Raw genomic sequence first — 21,069 nt, forward strand, 5'->3', positions numbered from 1 at the left:
TATATATCATTATTATTATTTCTGCCATTACTCCATGTACATTCACCTGTATTCCCATGGAGAGATGGAGCGGCTCCTCACACTGTCCGCCATTACTTGTGCAGAACTCCGACTGCCGACCTTCATATCCACCTTCACACGTGGAGGAAATGTGGTGTCCGGTGTGAAGAGACATCCCCCGCCGGACACTAGAGGGGCCTCCCAGCCATCAGCGCCAGGGACCTGCTCTTCTCCTCCATGGACACAAGAGATGAAGATCAGAAGAAGCAAAGTGGAGAAAACCTGAGGACAGAAGATGTCACACATGTGATAGGGGACATTGTGGAAGTGTCAACATTATGTAGTGGTATAAGTAAGGGTTAAATAATGGATCAATAATATACATTAATAATATTCATACTCGTATGGACCTATCCCAAAGATATGCAACAGCGCTCAAGCCAAGAGCAACCAGATATGACTATATAACACATATAAGAAAGTCCAACATTCTAAGTGGAATTCATTCAACAATATATTATATTGTCATTGTATCATAACAGAGGATAACAAATAAAATGGTGGTGGCCCCAAGCAAGTGCTGCACTCACTATTCTGCTGGTGCAGTCACTATGTACATACATTACATTACTGATCTTGAGTTACATCTTGTATTATACTCCAGAGCTGCGCTCACTATTCTGCTGGTGCAGTCACTGTGTACATACATTACATTACTGATCTTGAGTTACATCCTGTATTATACTCCAGAGCTGCACTCACTATTCTGCTGGTGCAGTCACTGTGTACATACATTACATTACTGATCCTGAGTTACATCCTGTATTATACTCCAGAGCTGCACTCACTATTCTACTGGTGCAGTCACTGTGTACATACATTACATTACTGATCCTGAGTTACCTGCTGTATTATACTACAGAGCTGCACTCACTATTCTGCTGGTGCAGTCACTGTGTACATACATTACATTACTGATCCTGTGTTACATCCTGTATTATACTCCAGAGCTGCACTCACTATTCTGCTGGTTCAGTCACTGTGTACATACATTACATTACTGATCCTGAGTTACCTCCTGTATTATACTACAGAGCTGCACTCACTATTCTGCTGGAGCAGTCACTGTGTACATTCATTAAATTACTGATCCTGTGTTACATCCTGTATTATACTACAGAGCTGCACTCACTATTCTGCTGGTGCAGTCACTGTGTACATACATTACATTACTGACCCTGAGTTACCTCCTGTATTATACTACAGAGCTGCACTCACTATTCTGCTGGTGCAGTCACTGTGTACATACATTAAATTACTGATCCTGAGTTACATCCTGTATTATACTCCAGAGCTGCACTCACTATTCTGCTGGTGCAGTCACTGTGTACATACATTATATTACTGATCCTGAGTTACATCCTGTATTATACTCCAGAGCTGCACTCACTATTCTGCTGGTGCAGTCACTGTGTACATACATTACATTACTGATCCTGAGTTACCTCCTGTATTATACTACAGAGCTGCACTCACTATTCTGCTGGTGCAGTCACTGTGTACATACATTACATTCCTGATCCTGAGTTACATCCTGTATTATACTCCAGAGCTGCACTCACTATTCTGCTTGTGCAGTCACTGTGTACATACATTACATTACTGATCCTGTACTGATCCTGAGTTACATCTTGTATTATACTCCAGAGCTGCACTCACTATTCTGCTGGTGCAGTCACTGTGTACATACATTACATCACTGATCCTGTACTGATCCTGAGTTACATCTTGTATTATACTGCAGAGCTGCACTCACTATTCTGCTGGTGGAGTCACTGTGTACATACATTACATTACTGATCCTTTACTGATCCTGAGTTACATCCTGTATTACACTGCAGAGCTGCACTCACTATTCTGCTGCTGCAGTCACTGTGTACATACATTACATTGCTGATCCTCAGTTCCATCCTGTATTATACTCCAGAGCTGCACTCACTTTTCTGCAGGTGCAGTCACTGTGTACATGTAGCACCCTGAGGATTCGGCTGCTACAGGGGTATTACACCTCAAGCCAGAGGTGTGGTATTCCACTCCCGGGTGAGGATGGAATGTGGAACTGAGCTCAGTAGGCTGCATGCACTACATACATCCCATTTCCGGGGGACAGACCAATGGTACTCCCACTAGAGAAATGTGCAGGTACGACAGTGTCTGTCCCTGGCTGGAGTGGGAGGGGGGTGGAACATCCCAGTAGTGTAGGGGCAGATAGGGGGAGCAGTCTGGGTAATGCTAGGAGCTCATTGGGTGCTGGTCACCTGAGCTCACACATAGAGGGAGTATATAAGGTGGGAACCATCTTAGATCAGGGTCAGTCTGTCAGAGTTGAGTCAGAGAAGCAGAGCAGCTCAGCCAGCTCCAAGGCCAAGAGAGAGAGAGAGAGGAGAAAGAAGGACCCAGAGGGGGAGAAGAGGGAACTCCAAGAACCCAAAATTAGACCAGAGGGTGAAGAGTTGGCACAAGGGTACCGGATCCCAAGCTGGTGGAGGGCCCTAATCCTTAGCCAGAGACCGGAGGTCGTGGGCAGGATCTGCCACGACCACCCACTAAATCCACCCGGAAGGCAAACCGTGAATAGGGTCAGGGAACCCAGAGACAAGGGTTTTACCAACAAGAGGCCCGAGGGAGCCGGACTTAGGTGGATCCCTGGTGGGGAAGGCCAGAGAGAAGGACAAGTCAGAAAGGGAGCTCGGGACCACGCTCCGGAATCGCCTGGGGGTTGGCCGAGTCCAGGACCTGGTGGACGCAGCACGGCTCGGGCGGTCACTCAAGGCCGGAGTGACCAACACAAAAGCAGTAAGTAAAACCCTGAACTGCACAGCCCGACTCGGAGTCTTATTACTACTCTCACTGCACCACCACAACCACCACCCTCTACAGCTGACCCCCTGAGGCTATACCCCTCCCGTTGGGGGTTATACTACCTGAGCTGCGCACACACCACCAGCTTCAGCGGACCCTGCTGCAGCGGCGGCCGTACTGACCGCAAATCAACGGGTGGCGTAGTCGACACTAAAGAACATCCAGTAACATCTGTAGGACTGCCACACACTGAGCTTGACACCCTGGGCACGGACCGGGTCACCGCCACTCGGAGACTACAATCCCCACCTGATCCGGCTCCGGGTATCCCCCAAACAACACTGGCCCAGGGGGCGCGTCATACATACATTACATTACTGATCCTGAGTTACATCCTGTAGTATACTCCAGAGCTGCACTCACTATTCTGCTGGTGCAGTCACTGTGTACATATTTTACATTACTGATCCTGTACTCATCCTGAGTTATATCCTGTATTATACTCCAGAGCTGCATTCACTATTCTGCTGGTGCAGTCTCTGTGTACATACATTACATTACTGACCCTGTATTGATTCTGCATTACATCCTGTATTATACTCCAGAGCTGCACTCACTATTCTGCTGGTGCAGTCACTGTGTACATACATTACATTACAGATCCTGAGTTCCATCCTGTATTATACTCCAGAGCTGCACTCACTATTCTGCTGCTGCAGTCACTGTGTACATACATTACATTACTGATCCTGAGTTACATCCTGTTTTATACTCCAGAGCTGCACTCACTATTCTGCTGGTGCAGTCACTGTGTACATACATTACATTACAGATCCTGAGTTCCATCCTGTATTATACTCCAGAGCTGCACTCATTATTCTGCTGCTGCAGTCACTGTGTACATACATTACATTACTGATCCTGAGCTACATCCTGTATTATACTCCAGAGCTGCACTCACTATTCTGCTGGTTCAGTCACTGTGTACATATATTACATTACTGATCCAGAGTTCCATCCTGTATTATACTCCAGAGCTGCACTCACTTTTCTGCAGGTGCAGTCACTGTGTACATACATTACATTACTGATCCTGAGTTACATCCTGTATTATACTCCAGAGCTGCACTCACTATTCTGCTGGTCCAGCCGCTCCCTCTCTCCTCACACACATATTATACATATATACACAATAATAACTACCTACACCATGACATCTGGTCCGGTTACCAAACAAATAATAACAATATAATAAACAATAACCGACAAATTATATACAAACTAATATATACATTCTTTTTTTTTTTTTTTTTAAATAAATTAAATAAAATAAATTAAAATAAATACTAACTATACAAATATATACAAGACAAAACAAAACCCCCCACACTCAAGCCCACCAGTCCCTCCCCGGCACTGACCTGAGAGCTGGTCCTGCGCCTCAGTCCATGTCCAACGTCCATAGGACAGATCAGGCAGTGCCAGTTTTTCACCCAAATAACCAGTGTCCCAAAAGATGAACCCACCTCCCCCCTTTTCCCTCCACCCAACCTAACACCTACACCCAAACCCATATATACAATATATACAGAAACAAACAATACAATAACCACAACTGACAAAGCCCAAGTTCGGCGCCTGCAGCCCTACATCACTGTCTACTGATCAATAAAACAAAAATCTATGGTGTCAGCAGCAGCCCACCACCAGGAGAGGAGATGACCAGACTAGGGCACACTAAAAGAAAAGCCCCTCCAGAGGAGAGCGGCCCTCCGTGTACCCAGTCTCTCATACTCCAGAGAACGCACCTTCACCAGGTCACCGAGTATGGTCCTAAACACATCGTCCACTGGGAGGATTTTCCGCTGCGTCGATACTAAGCACCGTGCGTTCCACGTGTGATACCTAACCACTGTGCTAACTAGAAATAAGGTGCAACGGTCCCGACCACCCAGGTCCCCGAATGCTCCATAGGCCCATTCCGCATAAGAGAGACCGGCCAGCCAGGGCCAGCCAATGGAGGTGCCCACCCTGCTGTACACCTCTGTGTTAAAGGGACAACGAAGCAGGAAGTGGTCCATGCTTTCAAGCATGGTACCACAATGCTCCCGAGGACAGTTCCTGTCCTCAGAGCTCCTACACTTCAGATTGTCCCTCACACACAGTTTCCCATGGAAGCAGCGCCAAGCCAAGTCCCAAACCTTCGAGGGGATCCTGATAGAATTCAAAAGATGCAGACCCACCCCAAGATTCCGACTTGGGCAATCCCTGAGCGCCAGAGGCCTCTGAAAATGGGTCAACAGAACCCTTTTGTCAAGGAGCTTCCTTGGCAGAGTCCTGACCTCCCACATTCCCAGACCCCACCGGCGAATTACCTTCAGAACCACGGTAGCGTAAGCCGGGAGATGTCCATGCGGTGTGCGGAGATCCTTCACTTGCCCTCCTGTCTCCCATTCCTGGAAGAAAAGCTGAAACCATCCCTTACAGGAGAATACCCACAGAGGAGCCCTCTCTTTCCAGAGGTTTGCAATATTGATCTTAATGAAGGTATTCACAAGGAATACCACAGGGTTGACCATACCCAACCCTCCTAGTCTCCTCGTACGGTAAGTAACCTCCCTCTTGACCAGGTTCAGTCTATTCCCCCATAACAGTTGAAAGAACAAACTGTAGACCCGAGTCCAGAGAGGCTCTGGCAAGATGCACACACTGCCCAGATAGATCAGCAAAGGGAGCAGGTAAGTTTTGATCAGGTTTATTCTTTCCCTTAGGGTCAAAGACCAACCCTTCCATTGGTTCACCTTCTGAGTGGCGATCTCTAGCCTGCTGTCCCAATTTTGTTTGGGGTAATCCCCCTGGCCAAATTCGATGCCAAGAACTTTTGCAGAGACTTTGGGTTCTGGAAGGGTGTCCGGGAGATCAAAACCAGGATCTCCTCCTCCCAGCCAGAGACTCTCACACTTATCCCGGTTGATCTTAGACCCGGATGCCTCCGAGTAGCGATTTACCTCTGACATCAGCCATTCTGCCTCCCCATCAGAGGAAACAAAAACGGTGACGTCATCGGCATACGCCACCACTCTCAGAGTGGCTTCCGGTGCTGCCCGGTCCATCCCGATCCCAGCCAACGGTCCACGCTCCACCCTCCTAAGAAGTGGGTCAATCGCAAACACGTACAGTAGCGGGCTCAAGGGACAACCCTGGCGAACACCACACCCAACCTCAAAAGAGCTGCCAATCCAACCGTTCACAAGCGGGAAACTCTCTGCCCCAGAGTACAAGGTCTTAAGCCAATCAACAAACCCCCCCGGCAGGCCATACCTCAGAAGGACAGACCAGAGGTACTCATGATTAACCCGATCAAACGCTTTTGCCTGGTCCAATGACAGCATGTACCCCTTCCAGTGGCCAGCCCTCCCCTGCTCCACCGCCTCTCGGACACAGAGTACAGCACTAATTGTACTGCGGCCCGGAACAGAGCAATGCTGGGCTCCCGAAAGGAGCTGGGGTGCAAATTTCACCAGTCGATTAAACAGAACCTTTGCCAAAACCTTCCTGTCTGCATTGAGAAGCGCTATGGGACGCCAATTCTCAATGCAAGATGGGTCCTTACCCTTTGACAAGATGATCAGGGCAGACCTCCTCATTGACTTTGGCAGAGTGCCCGAGGAAAGACACTCATTGAATACCTCAGTCAAGAGGGGAACCAAGGCGCCCTTAAAGGTCTTATAGAATTCAGATGTTAAGCCATCCGGACCGGGAGATTTCTTCAGGGCAAGCCCTTCAATCGCCAACTTAACTTCCTCTTCCCTGATCATCTCTGTCAAAACGCCAAAGAGGGGTCTACCCCTGGTTCGGGGACAGCTTCAGCCAGAAAAGCTGATATCTCATCCCATTCCAGATCCCTCTTCCCCAAGAGGTGTGAGTAGAAGGATCTGACGACCTCCAGGATCCCTGATCTGGATCTTTTCAGGGACCCCGCAGTGTCAACCAGTCCTGTAACAACTTTACTATTCACTGACATCTTGCAGTTTCTGTAAGGGTCGGGCGAGCGGTACTTCCCGTAATCCCTCTCAAAAACCAAAGATGCGTGTCTATCATACTGACACCTCATTAGCAAAGATTTCACTCTGGAGATCTCCTCGCGGCTACCTCCAGTTGAGACAAGATGCTCGAGTTTCCTCCTCAGGCCCTGATACAGGCGGTACCTGTCCAGGCTCCTGAGGCTCGAGAGCTGGCGGAAGAATCTCGCCACCCTTTTCTTAAACATCTCCCACCACTCTGACTTACTACTACAAAGATCCAGTAAGGGTACCTGGCTCTGAAGAAAATCCTTAAAGGACTGTCTTATCTCCGCTTCTTCCAAGAGAGACGAATTGAGCCTCCAAAAGCCTCTTCCCATCCGGGGGGTCTCTGTAACATTCAGGGAAAACAAAATCAAACAGTGATCGGAGAACTCCACCTCAACAACAGATACTGCTGAAGAGACGGCTTCCTCCTTTAAATAAAACCTGTCTATCCTGGACCTACAGTTACCTCTATGATAGGTGAACCCCTCGTGGCCTGCGGTGTGCCGGATGTGGACATCCACCAGGCGAGCCTCACTAGCTATACTATTAAGGGCGACGCTATCATAAGTCAGCTTGTCTCTGGAACCTCCTCTATCCCGGGGCCTCGTGACAGTGTTGAAGTCCCCTCCAAAGACGACCTGCCGACTCGTAAAAAGGTAGGGCTTGATCCTCATAAAGAGACACTTCCGGTCCCATTTAGATTGGGGACCATAGATGTTAATGAGCCGAAGCTCTTGTCCCTTCATGAGGACATCTAATATCAGGCACCTCCCCATTTCTAACTCAATAACCCGTCGGCATTCTACCGGTGCGGTAAAAAGGACCGCCACTCCGCTATACGGCTCAGCCGCAAGAGACCAATAGGAGGGCCCGAGTCTCCACTCCCTCTTAGCTATAAACACCTCTGCCATATTTGGCAGCCTGGTCTCTTGCAAAAAGAAAATGTCAGCTTCAACCCGGCTGAGAAAATCAAAGGCCGCAAATCTAGCCATGTTTGACTTAATGCTGGCGACATTAATGGACGCCAGCGTCAACGGAGTGGGTACCGCCATCATTGGTGATTGAGTTAGATGACTTTCTTCTTCCCACTCCCCTTATCCTCTGCCTCAGAGGAGGAATCCTTCCCCCTCTTTAATGACACAGAGGTGTCCATTCCCACATTTTTCCTTCTTTTTTCGTCCTCGTCTCCGGACTCTGGGCCATTCCCTCCCCCCAAGGACCTTGCATCCCCAGGAGAAGGAGACTCGGCGCCCCCTGTAAGCTCCGCTGAAGCCGGATCCTCACCCTCAGCCTCCTCCTCAGAGGAAGAAATGTTATCAAGGGCTTGGAACCGGTTAGAAAGACCAACTAGAGGGGAGTCGGTTTTAACTTCCTTAGGTACCTTGGTCAGAGCGGGAGAAGATGTTTTATCTCCCTTCTTTTTCTTCTTTTTGGTGCCGAGCTTACGCTTGTTCTCTAGCCACCGCTTATTATCCTCATCCATACTTTCATAATGGGAGGATTCTGAAGAAGAGGCAGTTTCCTCCCTGTGGATCCTCCTGACCTCCTCATCCAACTCATCATCCCTCGGGGCCTCAGCAGCAAGACTGGCATCCAGGACAGGGGCTGCCCCGGTAGTCTGGGGCTCGCCCCGCTCCCTCTCCTGTCTGCGCTTGTCTAGACGCCTCAGCTGGGCAGGCGTCTTTTTATTGCTTTTCTTCCCTGGCCCCTCAGCTCCCCCACCCCTGCTAGTCCCCTCCCCAGCAGAATCGGCCTCACGGCTTACTCCCACCGGGGTCTCGACTGCATTAGCAAAGGAGCGAGGACAACGGCTGAATGGGTGACCTAACTCACCACACAGGTGGCACCTAATCTCCACACAAGAGGCGTCAAGATGGCCGACACCCCCACACAACGCGCATTTCTGCACGGTGCAGTTTGCACTGAAGTGTGTGGGGTCGCCGCACCTGTGACAGAGCTTCGGTTGCCCCTGGTAGAAGACCAGGACACGATCCCTACCCAGGAAGGCAGACGATGGAATGTGGGCAACCGTACCACCTGAACGCTTAAGTTTTACCATAAACGTCCAGGCCCCTGACCAGATACCAAACTCGTCGCGGTTTTTCTTTGGCATCTCCACCACCTCTCCATACCGACCAAGCGAAGTCATGATGTCATAGCAAGAAAGCGACTCATTACGAGTCATCACGGTCACTTTCTTGATCTGGTTTTGGCGAGACACTGCCTGAACGGCAAAGTCTCGCCAGCCGGGCTCATTTTTTCCAACTCATAATTCGCCCAGAAGAGCTCAAGCCCCTCCGGCCGAACAAAGCTGACATCAAACTCAGGCGTGGAATAGGGATGTATCAAGACGTAGATGTCAATCGCCTTGAAGCCCATCCTCAGCAGGAGCTCCTCAACTTTAGACCTTGGAGGACATGCATCACTGCCCCTCCACCGAAGACGGACCACATTCCTACGCACACTGCCTGGCCCGGCTGTTGGGAGGGACCACACTGTATCTCCCCCTTTTTGCTCTCGGAAGGCCCCGAGGCCATGCCTCTCTATCCAGAACGATAGATCAACCTCTCGACCCTCTACCATTAGTGATCTCTCCCCCTTCTTTAGAGCCTCCAGAAGGCGACGTTGCAACATGCCGTCCCCAAAGCCCGGAGACGAGGAGGATGCCCTATTTGCCCCGGAGGTGACACTGGCATAACTCCGGACAGGTGTTGCCACCCCCGGCAGGGCAACCGGACCAGTGACCACGTCAGCCCCAACAGTATCACCATTACCCACCTCCATCTTACCCTCCACCAAACCAGCAACCACACCACCAGACAATGAATTATCCTCATTCACCTCCACCACCACATTCATTCCTGCTGGACCAGTAACAATGGTGGATGACCTTTTGACCTCCGTATCAGGCACAAGGGGCTCAGTCACCTCCATAGAACTGGAGGCGACCTCACCCGCGGTCTTATGTGTGCCCTCCACATCATCGGTCGGTAATTTCCGCTGTTTGGCATTTGGTATAATGTGCCGCTGATCTCTAGCTGCAGTTAGGCGCCGCTGATCTTTAGCATCAGGATCTTCCGGACCAGCAACGCCAACACAAAATAGCACTTTCGTGGGAGGACCGGAGCGCTCAGCCCCAACTGCCCCCTCACACTGCCGCCGCTTCTCAACTAAGTGATCAGCGGCAACAGCATTCAGAGGAGCCGAGGCTACCGGAGCTGCCCCCGACACCGGGCTGCTCCCCCCTCCCACTGAGGAGCGCACCACAGCATCGTGGCCTGATGGAACGCCCGCCGCCGGGCCGCCCTCACTGTCCAGCCTCTCGGCTGATGCACCTCCTGCTACGTCCCCACTACTACAAGCAGAGACGGAGCTCTGCGCCTCACTACCGCGCTCTGTAATCTCCCCGCGCCTTTGCACCGGATCCACAGCAGAACCCGGGCTGGGCTGAGCAACGGGGCTTATACAGTGAGCTGAGCCTGCCGCCGACTCAGGGGGTACAGGGAGGGGGGCATATACGTATCTTACCGCTTCCTGCAGCTTTGGCTTGGTCTTCTTTGCCTTTTTGTGGCCCCCAGGTGCCTCTTCTGGTAGATCGTCACCAAGATGGAAGCTTTGGAGGCACACTGGGGACTCCAGGAGTTTAATCTCCGCCATTAGCGCCCCTCCCTGGCCGCTGCTGTCACTGTCCTCCCCAGAGCCGGCAGAACTGCGACCGGATGTCACTGTCGCCTGTCCTGCAGGGAGCTCGCTGCACGTGGCCTGCGGGTGACTTTGCAGGCTACCAGGTGGGGCTTCCTGCTGGTCATCATCACTCTCATCATCCACCTGGCTCTCAGGCTGCAGCCCCATCTGCCTTTGCTCTCTGGTATCAGCCATTTCTCTAAAGCAGTCTTCATTTATAAGTTTTTCTTTGAAAGGACCACTCTGCTCCCTGATGGTGGCTTTCCTAAGTTCCAGGCGTTGAATTTCACTGCTCAGTCTTTTTACCTTGGCTTGGAGCTTGGCCTTCCTTGGTTTGGAGGCCCCTGCAGCTTTGGCGCTTGTGCAGCGCAGCTCCTCCCGTAGCCTCCTGATGAGCTTACTGGCATCTTCATACTCACGGAGGTGGATCATGACGCGGGAGGCATAGGTGGACACAGACTCCCGGGGTCCCTGCTGCGCCCACCCCCCCTCAGGGAGGTCGGCCTCACCTCCGTGAGCACTCAGCTTTCCTCCGGAAGGAGCGCCATCTTGCACGCCGCTGTCAGGCTTTTCCTCCATGCTGGAAGCCTTGCGGCTTCTGGGGGTCTCCACAATCCCGGGGGGAGTAGGAGCCACATTGCTGTGACTCCTGGTGCAGCGTCTCACCCCCGAGTCCTCTGATGTGCAGGCCGGTTGCTGGTTTCTTCTGCCCCCCGCCGGCCTGGTTCGGGAAGCAGAAGCCTGGGACTTGGCTCCTTCACTCATCCCAGAAACCAGCTCTCCCTCCGGGAAAGAGAGAGAGCAGGTCCCCAGGTGGAGAGGTGTTGGTTCTCAGAGATCAGGAGCTCACAGCAGGATCTGCAGCCACCACACCCGTAATCAGCACACTGACTAGCAGCTGATCAGAGCTGCACCCAGTATGCTGCTGGTGGAGTCACTGTGTACATACATTACATTACTGATCCTGAGTTACATCCTGTATTATACTCCAGAGCTGCACTCACTATTCTGCTGGTGCAGTCAATGTGTACATACATTACATTATTGATCCTGTACTGATCCTGAGTTACGTCCTGTATTATACTCCAGAGCTGCACTCACTATTCTGCTGGTGCAGTCACTGTGTACATACATTACATTACTGATCCTGAGTTACATCTTGTATTATACTCCAGAGCTGCGCTCACTATTCTGCTGGTGCAGTCACTATGTACATACATTACATTACTGATCCTGTACTGATCCTGAGTTACATCCTGTATTATACTCCAGAGCTGCACTCACTATTCTGCTGGTGCAGTCAATGTGTACATACATTACATTATTGATCCTGTACTGATCCTGAGTTACGTCCTGTATTATACTCCAGAGCTGCACTCACTATTCTGCTGGTGCAGTCACTGTGCACATACATTACATTACTGATCCTCTACTCATCCTCAGTTACTTCCTTTATTATACTCCAGAGCTGCACTCACTATTCTGCTGGTGGAGTTACTGTGTACATACATTACATTACTGACCATGAGATACATCCTGCATTATACTCCGGAGCTGCACTCACTATTCTGCTGGTACATTCAATGTGTACATAAATTACATTACTGATCCTGAGTTACATCCTGTATTATAATCCAGAGCTGCACTCACTATTCTGCTGGTGCAGTCACTGTGTACATATATTACATTACTGATCCTGTACTGATCCAGACTTACATCCTGCATTATACTCCAGAGCTGCACTCACTATTCTGCTGGTGCAGTCACTGTGCACATATATTACATTACTGATTCTCTACTCATCCTCAGTTACATCCTGTATTATACTCCAGGGCTGCACTCACTATTCTGCTGGTGGAGTCACTGTCTACATTCATTACATTACTGATCCTGAGTTACATCCTGTATTATAATTCAGAGCTGCACTCACTATTCTGCTGGTGCAGTCACTGTCTACATTCATTACATTACTGATCCTGACTTACATCCTGCATTATACTCCAGAGCTGCACTCACTATTCTGCTGGTGCAGTCACTGTGCACATATATTACATTACTGATTCTCTAGTCATCCTCAGTTACATCCTTTATTATACTCCAGAGCTGCACTCACTATTCTGCTGGTGGAGTCACTGTGTACATTCATTACATTACTGATCCTGAGTTACATCCTGTATTATAATCCAGAGCTGCACTCACTATTCTGCTGGTGTAGTCACTGTGTACATACATTACATTACTGATCCTGTACTGTTCCTGAGTTACATCCTGTATTATACTCCAGAGCTGAACTCACTATTGTGCTGGTGCAGTCACTGTGTACATACATTACATTACTGATCCTGTATTGATCATGAGTTACATCCTGTATTATACTCCAGAGCTGCACTCACTTTTCTGCTGGTGCTGTCACTGTGTACATATATTACATTACTGATCCTGTACTGATCCTTAGTTACATCCTGTATTATACTCCAGAGCTGCACTCACTATTGTGCTGGTGCAGTCACTGTGTACATACATTACATTACTGATCCTCTACACATCCTCAGTTAATTCCTTTATTATACTCCAGAGCTGCACTCACTATTCTGCTGGTGGAGTCACTGTGTACATACATTACATTACTGATCCTGAGTTCCATCCTGTATTATAATCCAGAGCTGCACTCACTATTCTGCTAGTGCAGTCACTGTGTACATACATTACATTACTGATCCTGAGTTCCATCCTGTATTATACTCCAGAGCTGCACTCACTATTCTGCTGGTGCAGTCACTGTGCACATACATTACATTACTGATCCGGTTCTGATCCTGAGTTACATCCTGTATTATACTCCAGAGCTGAACTCACTATTCTGCTGGTGCAGTCACTGTGTACATACATTACATTACTGATCCTGTACTGATCCTGAGTTACATCCTGTATTATACTCCAGAGCTGCACTCACTATTCTGCTGGTGCAGCCACTGTGTACATATATTACATTACTGATCCTGTACTGATCCTGAGTTACATCCTGTATTATACTCCAGAGCTGCACTCACTATTCTGCTAGTGCAGTCACTGTGTACATACATTACATTACTGATCCTGAGTTCCAGCCTGTATTATACTCCAGAACTGCACTCACTATTCTGCTAGTGCAGTCACTGTGTACATACATTACATTACTGATCCTGAGTTCCATCCTGTATTATACTCCAGAGCTGCACTCACTATTCTGCTGGTGCAGTCACTGTGCACATACATTACATTACTGATCCGGTTCTGATCCTGAGCTACATCCTGTATTATACTCCAGAGATGCACTCACTATTCTGCTGGTGCAGTCACTGTGTGCATACATTACATTACTGATCCTGTACTGATCCTGAGTTACATCCCTTATTATACCCCAGAGCTGCACTCACTATTCTGCTAGTGCAGTCACTGTGTACATACATTACATTACTGATCCTGAGTTCCATCCTGTATTATACTCCAGAGCTGCACTCACTATTCTGCTGGTACAGTCACTGTGTACATACATTACATTACTGATCCTGTACTGATCCTTAGTTACATCCTATATTATACTCCAGAGCTGCAGTCACTATTCTGCTGGTGCAGTCACTGTGTGCATACATTACATTACTGATCCTGAGTTACATCCTGTATTATAATCCTGAGCTGTACTCACTATTCTGCTGGTGCAGTCACTGTGTACATACATTACATTACTCATCCTGAGTTACATCTTGTATTATAATCCAGAGCTGCACTCACTATTCTGCTGGTGCAGTCACTGTGCACATATATTACATTACTGATTCTCTACTCATCCTCAGTTACATCCTTTATTATACTTCAGAGCTGCACACACTATTCTGCTGGTGGAGTCACTGTCTACATTCATTACATTACTGATCCTGAGTTACATCCTGTATTATAATTCAGAGCTGCACTCACTATTCTGCTGGTGCAGTCACTGTCTACATTCATTACATTACTGATCCTGACTTACATCCTGCATTATACTCCAGAGCTGCACTCACTATTCTGCTGGTGCAGTCACTGTGCACATATATTACATTACTGATTCTCTAGTCATCCTCAGTTACATCCTTTATTATACTCCAGAGCTGCACACACTATTCTGCTGGTGGAGTCACTGTGTACATACATTACATTACTGATCCTGAGTTACATCCTGTATTATAATCCAGAGCTGCACACACTATTCTGCTGGTGGAGTCACTGTGTACATTCATTACATTACTGATCCTGAGTTACATCCTGTATTATAATCCAGAGCTGCACACACTATTCTGCTGGTGGAGTCACTGTGTACATTCATTACATTACTGATCCTGAGTTACATCCTGTATTATAATCCAGAGCTGCACACACTATTCTGCTGGTGGAGTCACTGTGTACATTCATTATATTACTGATCCTGAGTTACATCCTGTATTACACTCCAGAGCTGCACTCACTATTCTGCTGGTGCAGTCACTGTGTACATACATTACATTACTGATCCTGAGTTACATCCTGTATTATAATCCAGAGCTGCACTCACTATTCTGCTGGTGTAGTCACTGTGTACATACATTACATTACTGATCCTGTACTGATCCTGAGTTACATCCTGTATTATACTCCAGAGCTGAACTCACTATTGTGCTGGTGCAGTCACTGTGTACATACATTACATTACTGTTCCTGTACTGATCATGAGTTACATCCTGTATTATACTCCAGAGCTGCACTCACTTTTCTGCTGGTGCTGTCACTGTGTACATATATTACATTACTGATCCTGTACTGATCCTTAGTTACATCCTGTATTATACTCCAGAGCTGAAATCACTATTGTGCTGGTGCAGTCACTGTGTACATACATTACATTACTGATCCTCTACTCATCCTCAGTTAATTCCTTTATTATACTCCAGAGCTGCACTCACTATTCTGCTGGTGGAGTCACTGTGTACATACATTACATTACTGATCCTGAGTTCCATCCTGTATTATACTCCAGAGCTGCACTCACTATTCTGCTAGTGCAGTCACTGTGTACATACATTACATTACTGATCCTGAGTTCCATCCTGTATTATACTCCAGAGCTGCACTCACTATTCTGCTGGTGCAGTCACTGTGCACATACATTACATTACTGATCCGGTTCTGATCCTGAGTTACATCCTGTATTATACTCCAGAGCTGAACTCACTATTCTGCTGGTGCAGTCACTGTGTACATACATTACATTACTGATCCTGTACTGATCCTGAGTTACATCCTGTATTATACTCCAGAGCTGCACTCACTATTCTGCTGGTGCAGCCACTGTGTACATATATTACATTACTGATCCTGTACTGATCCTGAGTTACATCCTGTATTATACTCCAGAGCTGCACTCACTATTCTGCTAGTGCAGTCACTGTGTACATACATTACATTACTGATCCTGAGTTCCATCCTGTATTATACTCCAGAACTGCACTCACTATTCTGCTAGTGCAGTCGCTGTGTACATACATTACATTACTGATCCTGAGTTCCATCCTGTATTATACTCCAGAGCTGCACTCACTATTCTGCTGGTGCAGTCACTGTGTACATACATTACATTACTGATCCTCTACTGATCCTGAGTTACATCCTGTATTATACTCCAGAGCTGCACTCACTATTCTGCTGGTGCACCACTGTGTACATATATTACATTACTGATCCTGTACTGATCCTGAGTTACATCCCTTATTATACCCCAGAGCTGCACTCACTATTCTGCTAGTGCAGTCACTGTGTACATACATTACATTACTGATCCTGAGTTCCATCCTGTATTATACTCCAGAGCTGCACTCACTATTCTGCTGGTACAATCACTGTGTACATACATTACATTACTGATCCTGTACTGATCCTTAGTTACATCCTATATTATACTCCAGAGCTGCACTCACTATTCTGCTGGTGCAGTCACTGTGTGCATACATTACATTACTGATCCTGAGTTACATCCTGTATTATAATCCTGAGCTGTACTCACTATTCTGCTGGTGCAGTCACTGTGTACATATATTACATTACTAATCTTGTACTTATCCTGACTTGCATCCTGTATTATACTCCAGAGCTGCACTCACTATTCTGCTTGTGCAGTCACTGTGCACATACATTACATTACTGATCCTCTACTGATCCTCAGTTACATCCTGTATTATACTCCAGAGCTGCACTCACTATTCTGCTGGTGGAGTCACTGTGTACATACATTACATTACTGATCCTGCACTGATCCTGAGTTATATACTGTATTATACTCCAGAGCTGCTCTCACTATTCTGCTGGTGCAGTCACTGTGTACATACATTACATTACTGATCCTGAGTTACATCCTGTATTATACTCCAGAGCTGTACTCACTATTCTGCTGGTGCAGTCACTGTGTACATACATTACATTACTCATCCTGAGTTACATCTTGTATTATAATCCAGAGCTGCACTCACTATTCTGCTGGTGCAGTCACTGTGTACATACATTACATTATTGATCCTGTACTGATCCTGAGTTACATCCTGTATTATACTCCAGAGCAGCACTCACTATTCTGCTGGTTCAGTCACTGTGTACATACATTACATTACTGATCCTGAGTTACATCTTGTATTATAATCCAGAGCTGCACTCTCTATTCTGCTGGTGCAGTCACTGTGCACATACATTACATTACTGATCCTGTACTGATCCTGACTTACATACTGTATTATACTGCAGAGCTGCACTCACTATTCTGCTGGTGCAGTCACTGTGCACATACATTACATTACTGATCCTCTACTCATCCTCAGTTACTTCTTTATTATACTCCAGAGCTGCACTCACTATTCTGCTCGTGGGGTCACTGTGTACATACATAATATTACTGATCCTGAGTTACATCCTCTATTATAATCCAGAGCTGCACACACTATTCTGCTGGTGCAGTCACTGTGTACATACATTACATTACTGATCCTGAGATACATCCTGTATTATACTCCAGAGCTGCACTCACTATTCTGCTGGTGCAGTCACTGTGTACATACATTACTGATCCTGAGTTCCATCCTGTATTATACTCGAGAGCTGAACTCACTATTCTGCTGGTGCAGTCACTGTGTACATACATTACATTACTGATCCTGAGTTCCATCCTGTATTATACTCCAGAGCTGTACTCACTATTCTGCTGGTGCAGTCACTGTGTACATACATTACATTACTGATCCTGTACTGATCCTGAGTTACATCCTATATTATACTCCAGAACTGCACTCACTATTCTGCTGGTGCAGTCACTGTGTACATACATTACATTACTGATCCTGAGTTACATCCTGTTTTATAATCCAGAGCTGCACTCACAATTCTGCTTGTGCAGTCACTGTGTACATATATTACATTACTGATCCTGTACTGATCCTGACTTACATCCTGTATTATACTCCAGAGCTGCACTCACTATTCTGCTGGTGCAGTCACTGTGCACATACATTACATTACTGACCCTCTACTGATCCTCAGATACATCCTGTATTATACTTCAGAGCTGCACTCACTATTCTGCTGGTGGAGTCACTGTGTACATACATTACATTACTGATCCTGCACTGATCCTGAGTTCCATCCTGTATTATACTCCAGAGCTGCACTCACTATTCTGCTGGTGCAGTCACTGTGTACATAAATTACATTACTGATCCTGTACTGATCCTGAGTTCCATCCTGTATTATACTCCAGAGCTGCACTCACTATTCTGCTAGTGCAGTCACTGTGTACATACATTACATTACTGATCCTGTACTGATCCTGAGTTCCATCCTGTATTATACTGCAGACCTGCACTCACTATTCTGCTGGTGCAGTCACTGTGTACATACATTACATTACTGATCCGGTTCTGATCCTGAGTTACATCCTGTATTATACTCCAGAGCTGCACTCCCTATTCTGCTGGTGCAGTCACTGTGTACATACATTACATTACTGATCCTGTACTGATCCTGAGTTACATCATGTATTATACTCCAGAGCTGCACTCACTATTCTGCTGGTGCAGCCACTGTGTACATATATTACATTACTGATCCTGTACTGATCCTGAGTTACATCCCTTATTATACCCCAGAGCTGCACTCACTATTCTGCTAGTGCTGTCACTGTGCACATACATTACACTACTGATCCTGAGTTCCATCCTGTATTATACTCCAGAGCTGCACTCACTATTCTGCTGCTGCAGTCACTGTGTACATACATTACATTACTCATCCTGAGTTACATCTTGTATTATAATCCAGAGCTGCACTCACTATTCTGCTGGTGCAGTCACTGTGTACATACATTACATTACTGATCCTGAGTTACATCTTGTATTATAATCCAGAGCTGCACTCTCTATTCTGCTGGTGCAGTCACTGTGCACATACATTACATTACTGATCCGGTTCTGATCCTGAGTTACATCCTGTATTATATTCCAGAGCTGCACTCACTATTCTGCTGGTGCAGTCACTGTGTACATACATTACATTACTGATCCTGTACTGATCCTGAGTTACAACATGTATTATACTCCAGAGCTGCACTCACTATTCTGCTGGTGCAGCCACTGTGTACATATATTACATTACTGATCCTGTACTGATCCTGAGTTACATCCTGTATTATACTCCAGAGCTGCACTCACTATTCTGCTAGTGCAGTCACTGTGTACATACATTACATTACTGATCCTGAGTTCCATCCTGTATTATACTCCAGAGCTGCACTCACTATTCTGCTAGTGCAGTCACTGTGTACATACATTACATTACTGATCCTGAGTTCCATCCTGTATTATACTCCAGAGCTGCACTCACTATTCTGCTAGTGCAGTCACTGTGTACATACATTACATTACTGATCCTGAGTTCCATCCTGTATTATACTCCAGAGCTGCACTCACTATTCTGCTGGTGCAGTCACTGTGCACATACATTACATTACTGATCCGGTTCTGATCCTGAGTTACATCCTGTATTATATTCCAGAGCTGCACTCACTATTCTGCTGGTGCAGTCACTGTGTACATACATTACATTACTGATCCTGTACTGATCCTGAGTTACATCATGTATTATACTCCAGAGCTGCACTCACTATTCTGCTGGTGCAGCCACTGTGTACATATATTACATTACTGATCCTGTACTGATCCTGAGTTACATCCCTTATTATACCCCAGAGCTGCACTCACTATTCTGCTAGTGCTGTCACTGTGCACATACATTACAGTACTGATCCTGAGTTCCATCCTGTATTATACTCCAGAGCTGCACTCACTATTCTGCTGCTGCAGTCACTGTGTACATACATTACATTACTCATCCTGAGTTACATCTTGTATTATAATCCAGAGCTGCACTCACTATTCTGCTGGTGCAGTCACTGTGTACATACATTACATTACTGATCCTGAGATACATCTTGTATTATAATCCAGAGCTGCACTCTCTATTCTGCTGGTGCAGTCACTGTGCACATACATTACATTACTGATCCTGTACTGATCCTGACTTACATACTGTATTATACTCCAGAGCTGCACTCACTATTCTGCTGGTGGAGTCACTGTGTACATACATTACATTACTGATCCTGAGATACATCCTGTATTATACTCCAGAGCTGCACTCACTATTCTGCTGGTGCAGTCACTGTGTACATACATTACTGATCCTGAGTTACATCCTGTATTATACTCGAGAGCTGAACTCACTATTCTGCTGGTGCAGTCACTGTGTACATACATTACATTACTGATCCTGAGTTCCATCCTGTATTATACTCCAGAGCTGTACTCACTATTCTGCTGGTGCAGTCACTGTGTACATACAATTACATCACTGATCCTGTACTGATCCTGAGTTACATCCTGTATTATACTCCAGAGCTGCACTCACTATTCTGCTTGTGCAGTCACTGTGTACATATATTACATTACTGATCCTGTACTGATCCTGACTTACATCCTGTATTATACTCCAGAGCTGCACTCACTATTCTGCTGGTGCAGTCACTGTGCACATACATTACATTACTGACCCTCTACTGATCCTCAGATACATCCTGTATTATACTTCAGAGCTGCACTCACTATTCTGCTGGTGGAGTCACTGTGTACATACATTACATTACTGATCCTGCACTGATCCTGAGTTATATCCTGTATTATACTCCAGAGCTGCACTCACTATTCTGCTGGTGCAGTCACTGTGCACATGCATTACATTACTGATCCGTTTCTGATCCTGAGTTACATCCTGTATTATACTCCAGAGCTGCACTCACTATTCTGCTGGTGCAGTCACTGTGTACATACATTACATTACTGATTCTGTACTGATCCTGAGTTACATCCTG

The sequence above is a fragment of the Phyllobates terribilis genome, unplaced genomic scaffold (assembly GCF_046119375.1).
Source record: "Phyllobates terribilis strain yellow unplaced genomic scaffold, ASM4611937v1 Scaffold_517__1_contigs__length_1237599, whole genome shotgun sequence".
In the NCBI taxonomy this organism is placed as follows: Eukaryota; Metazoa; Chordata; class Amphibia; order Anura; family Dendrobatidae; genus Phyllobates; species Phyllobates terribilis.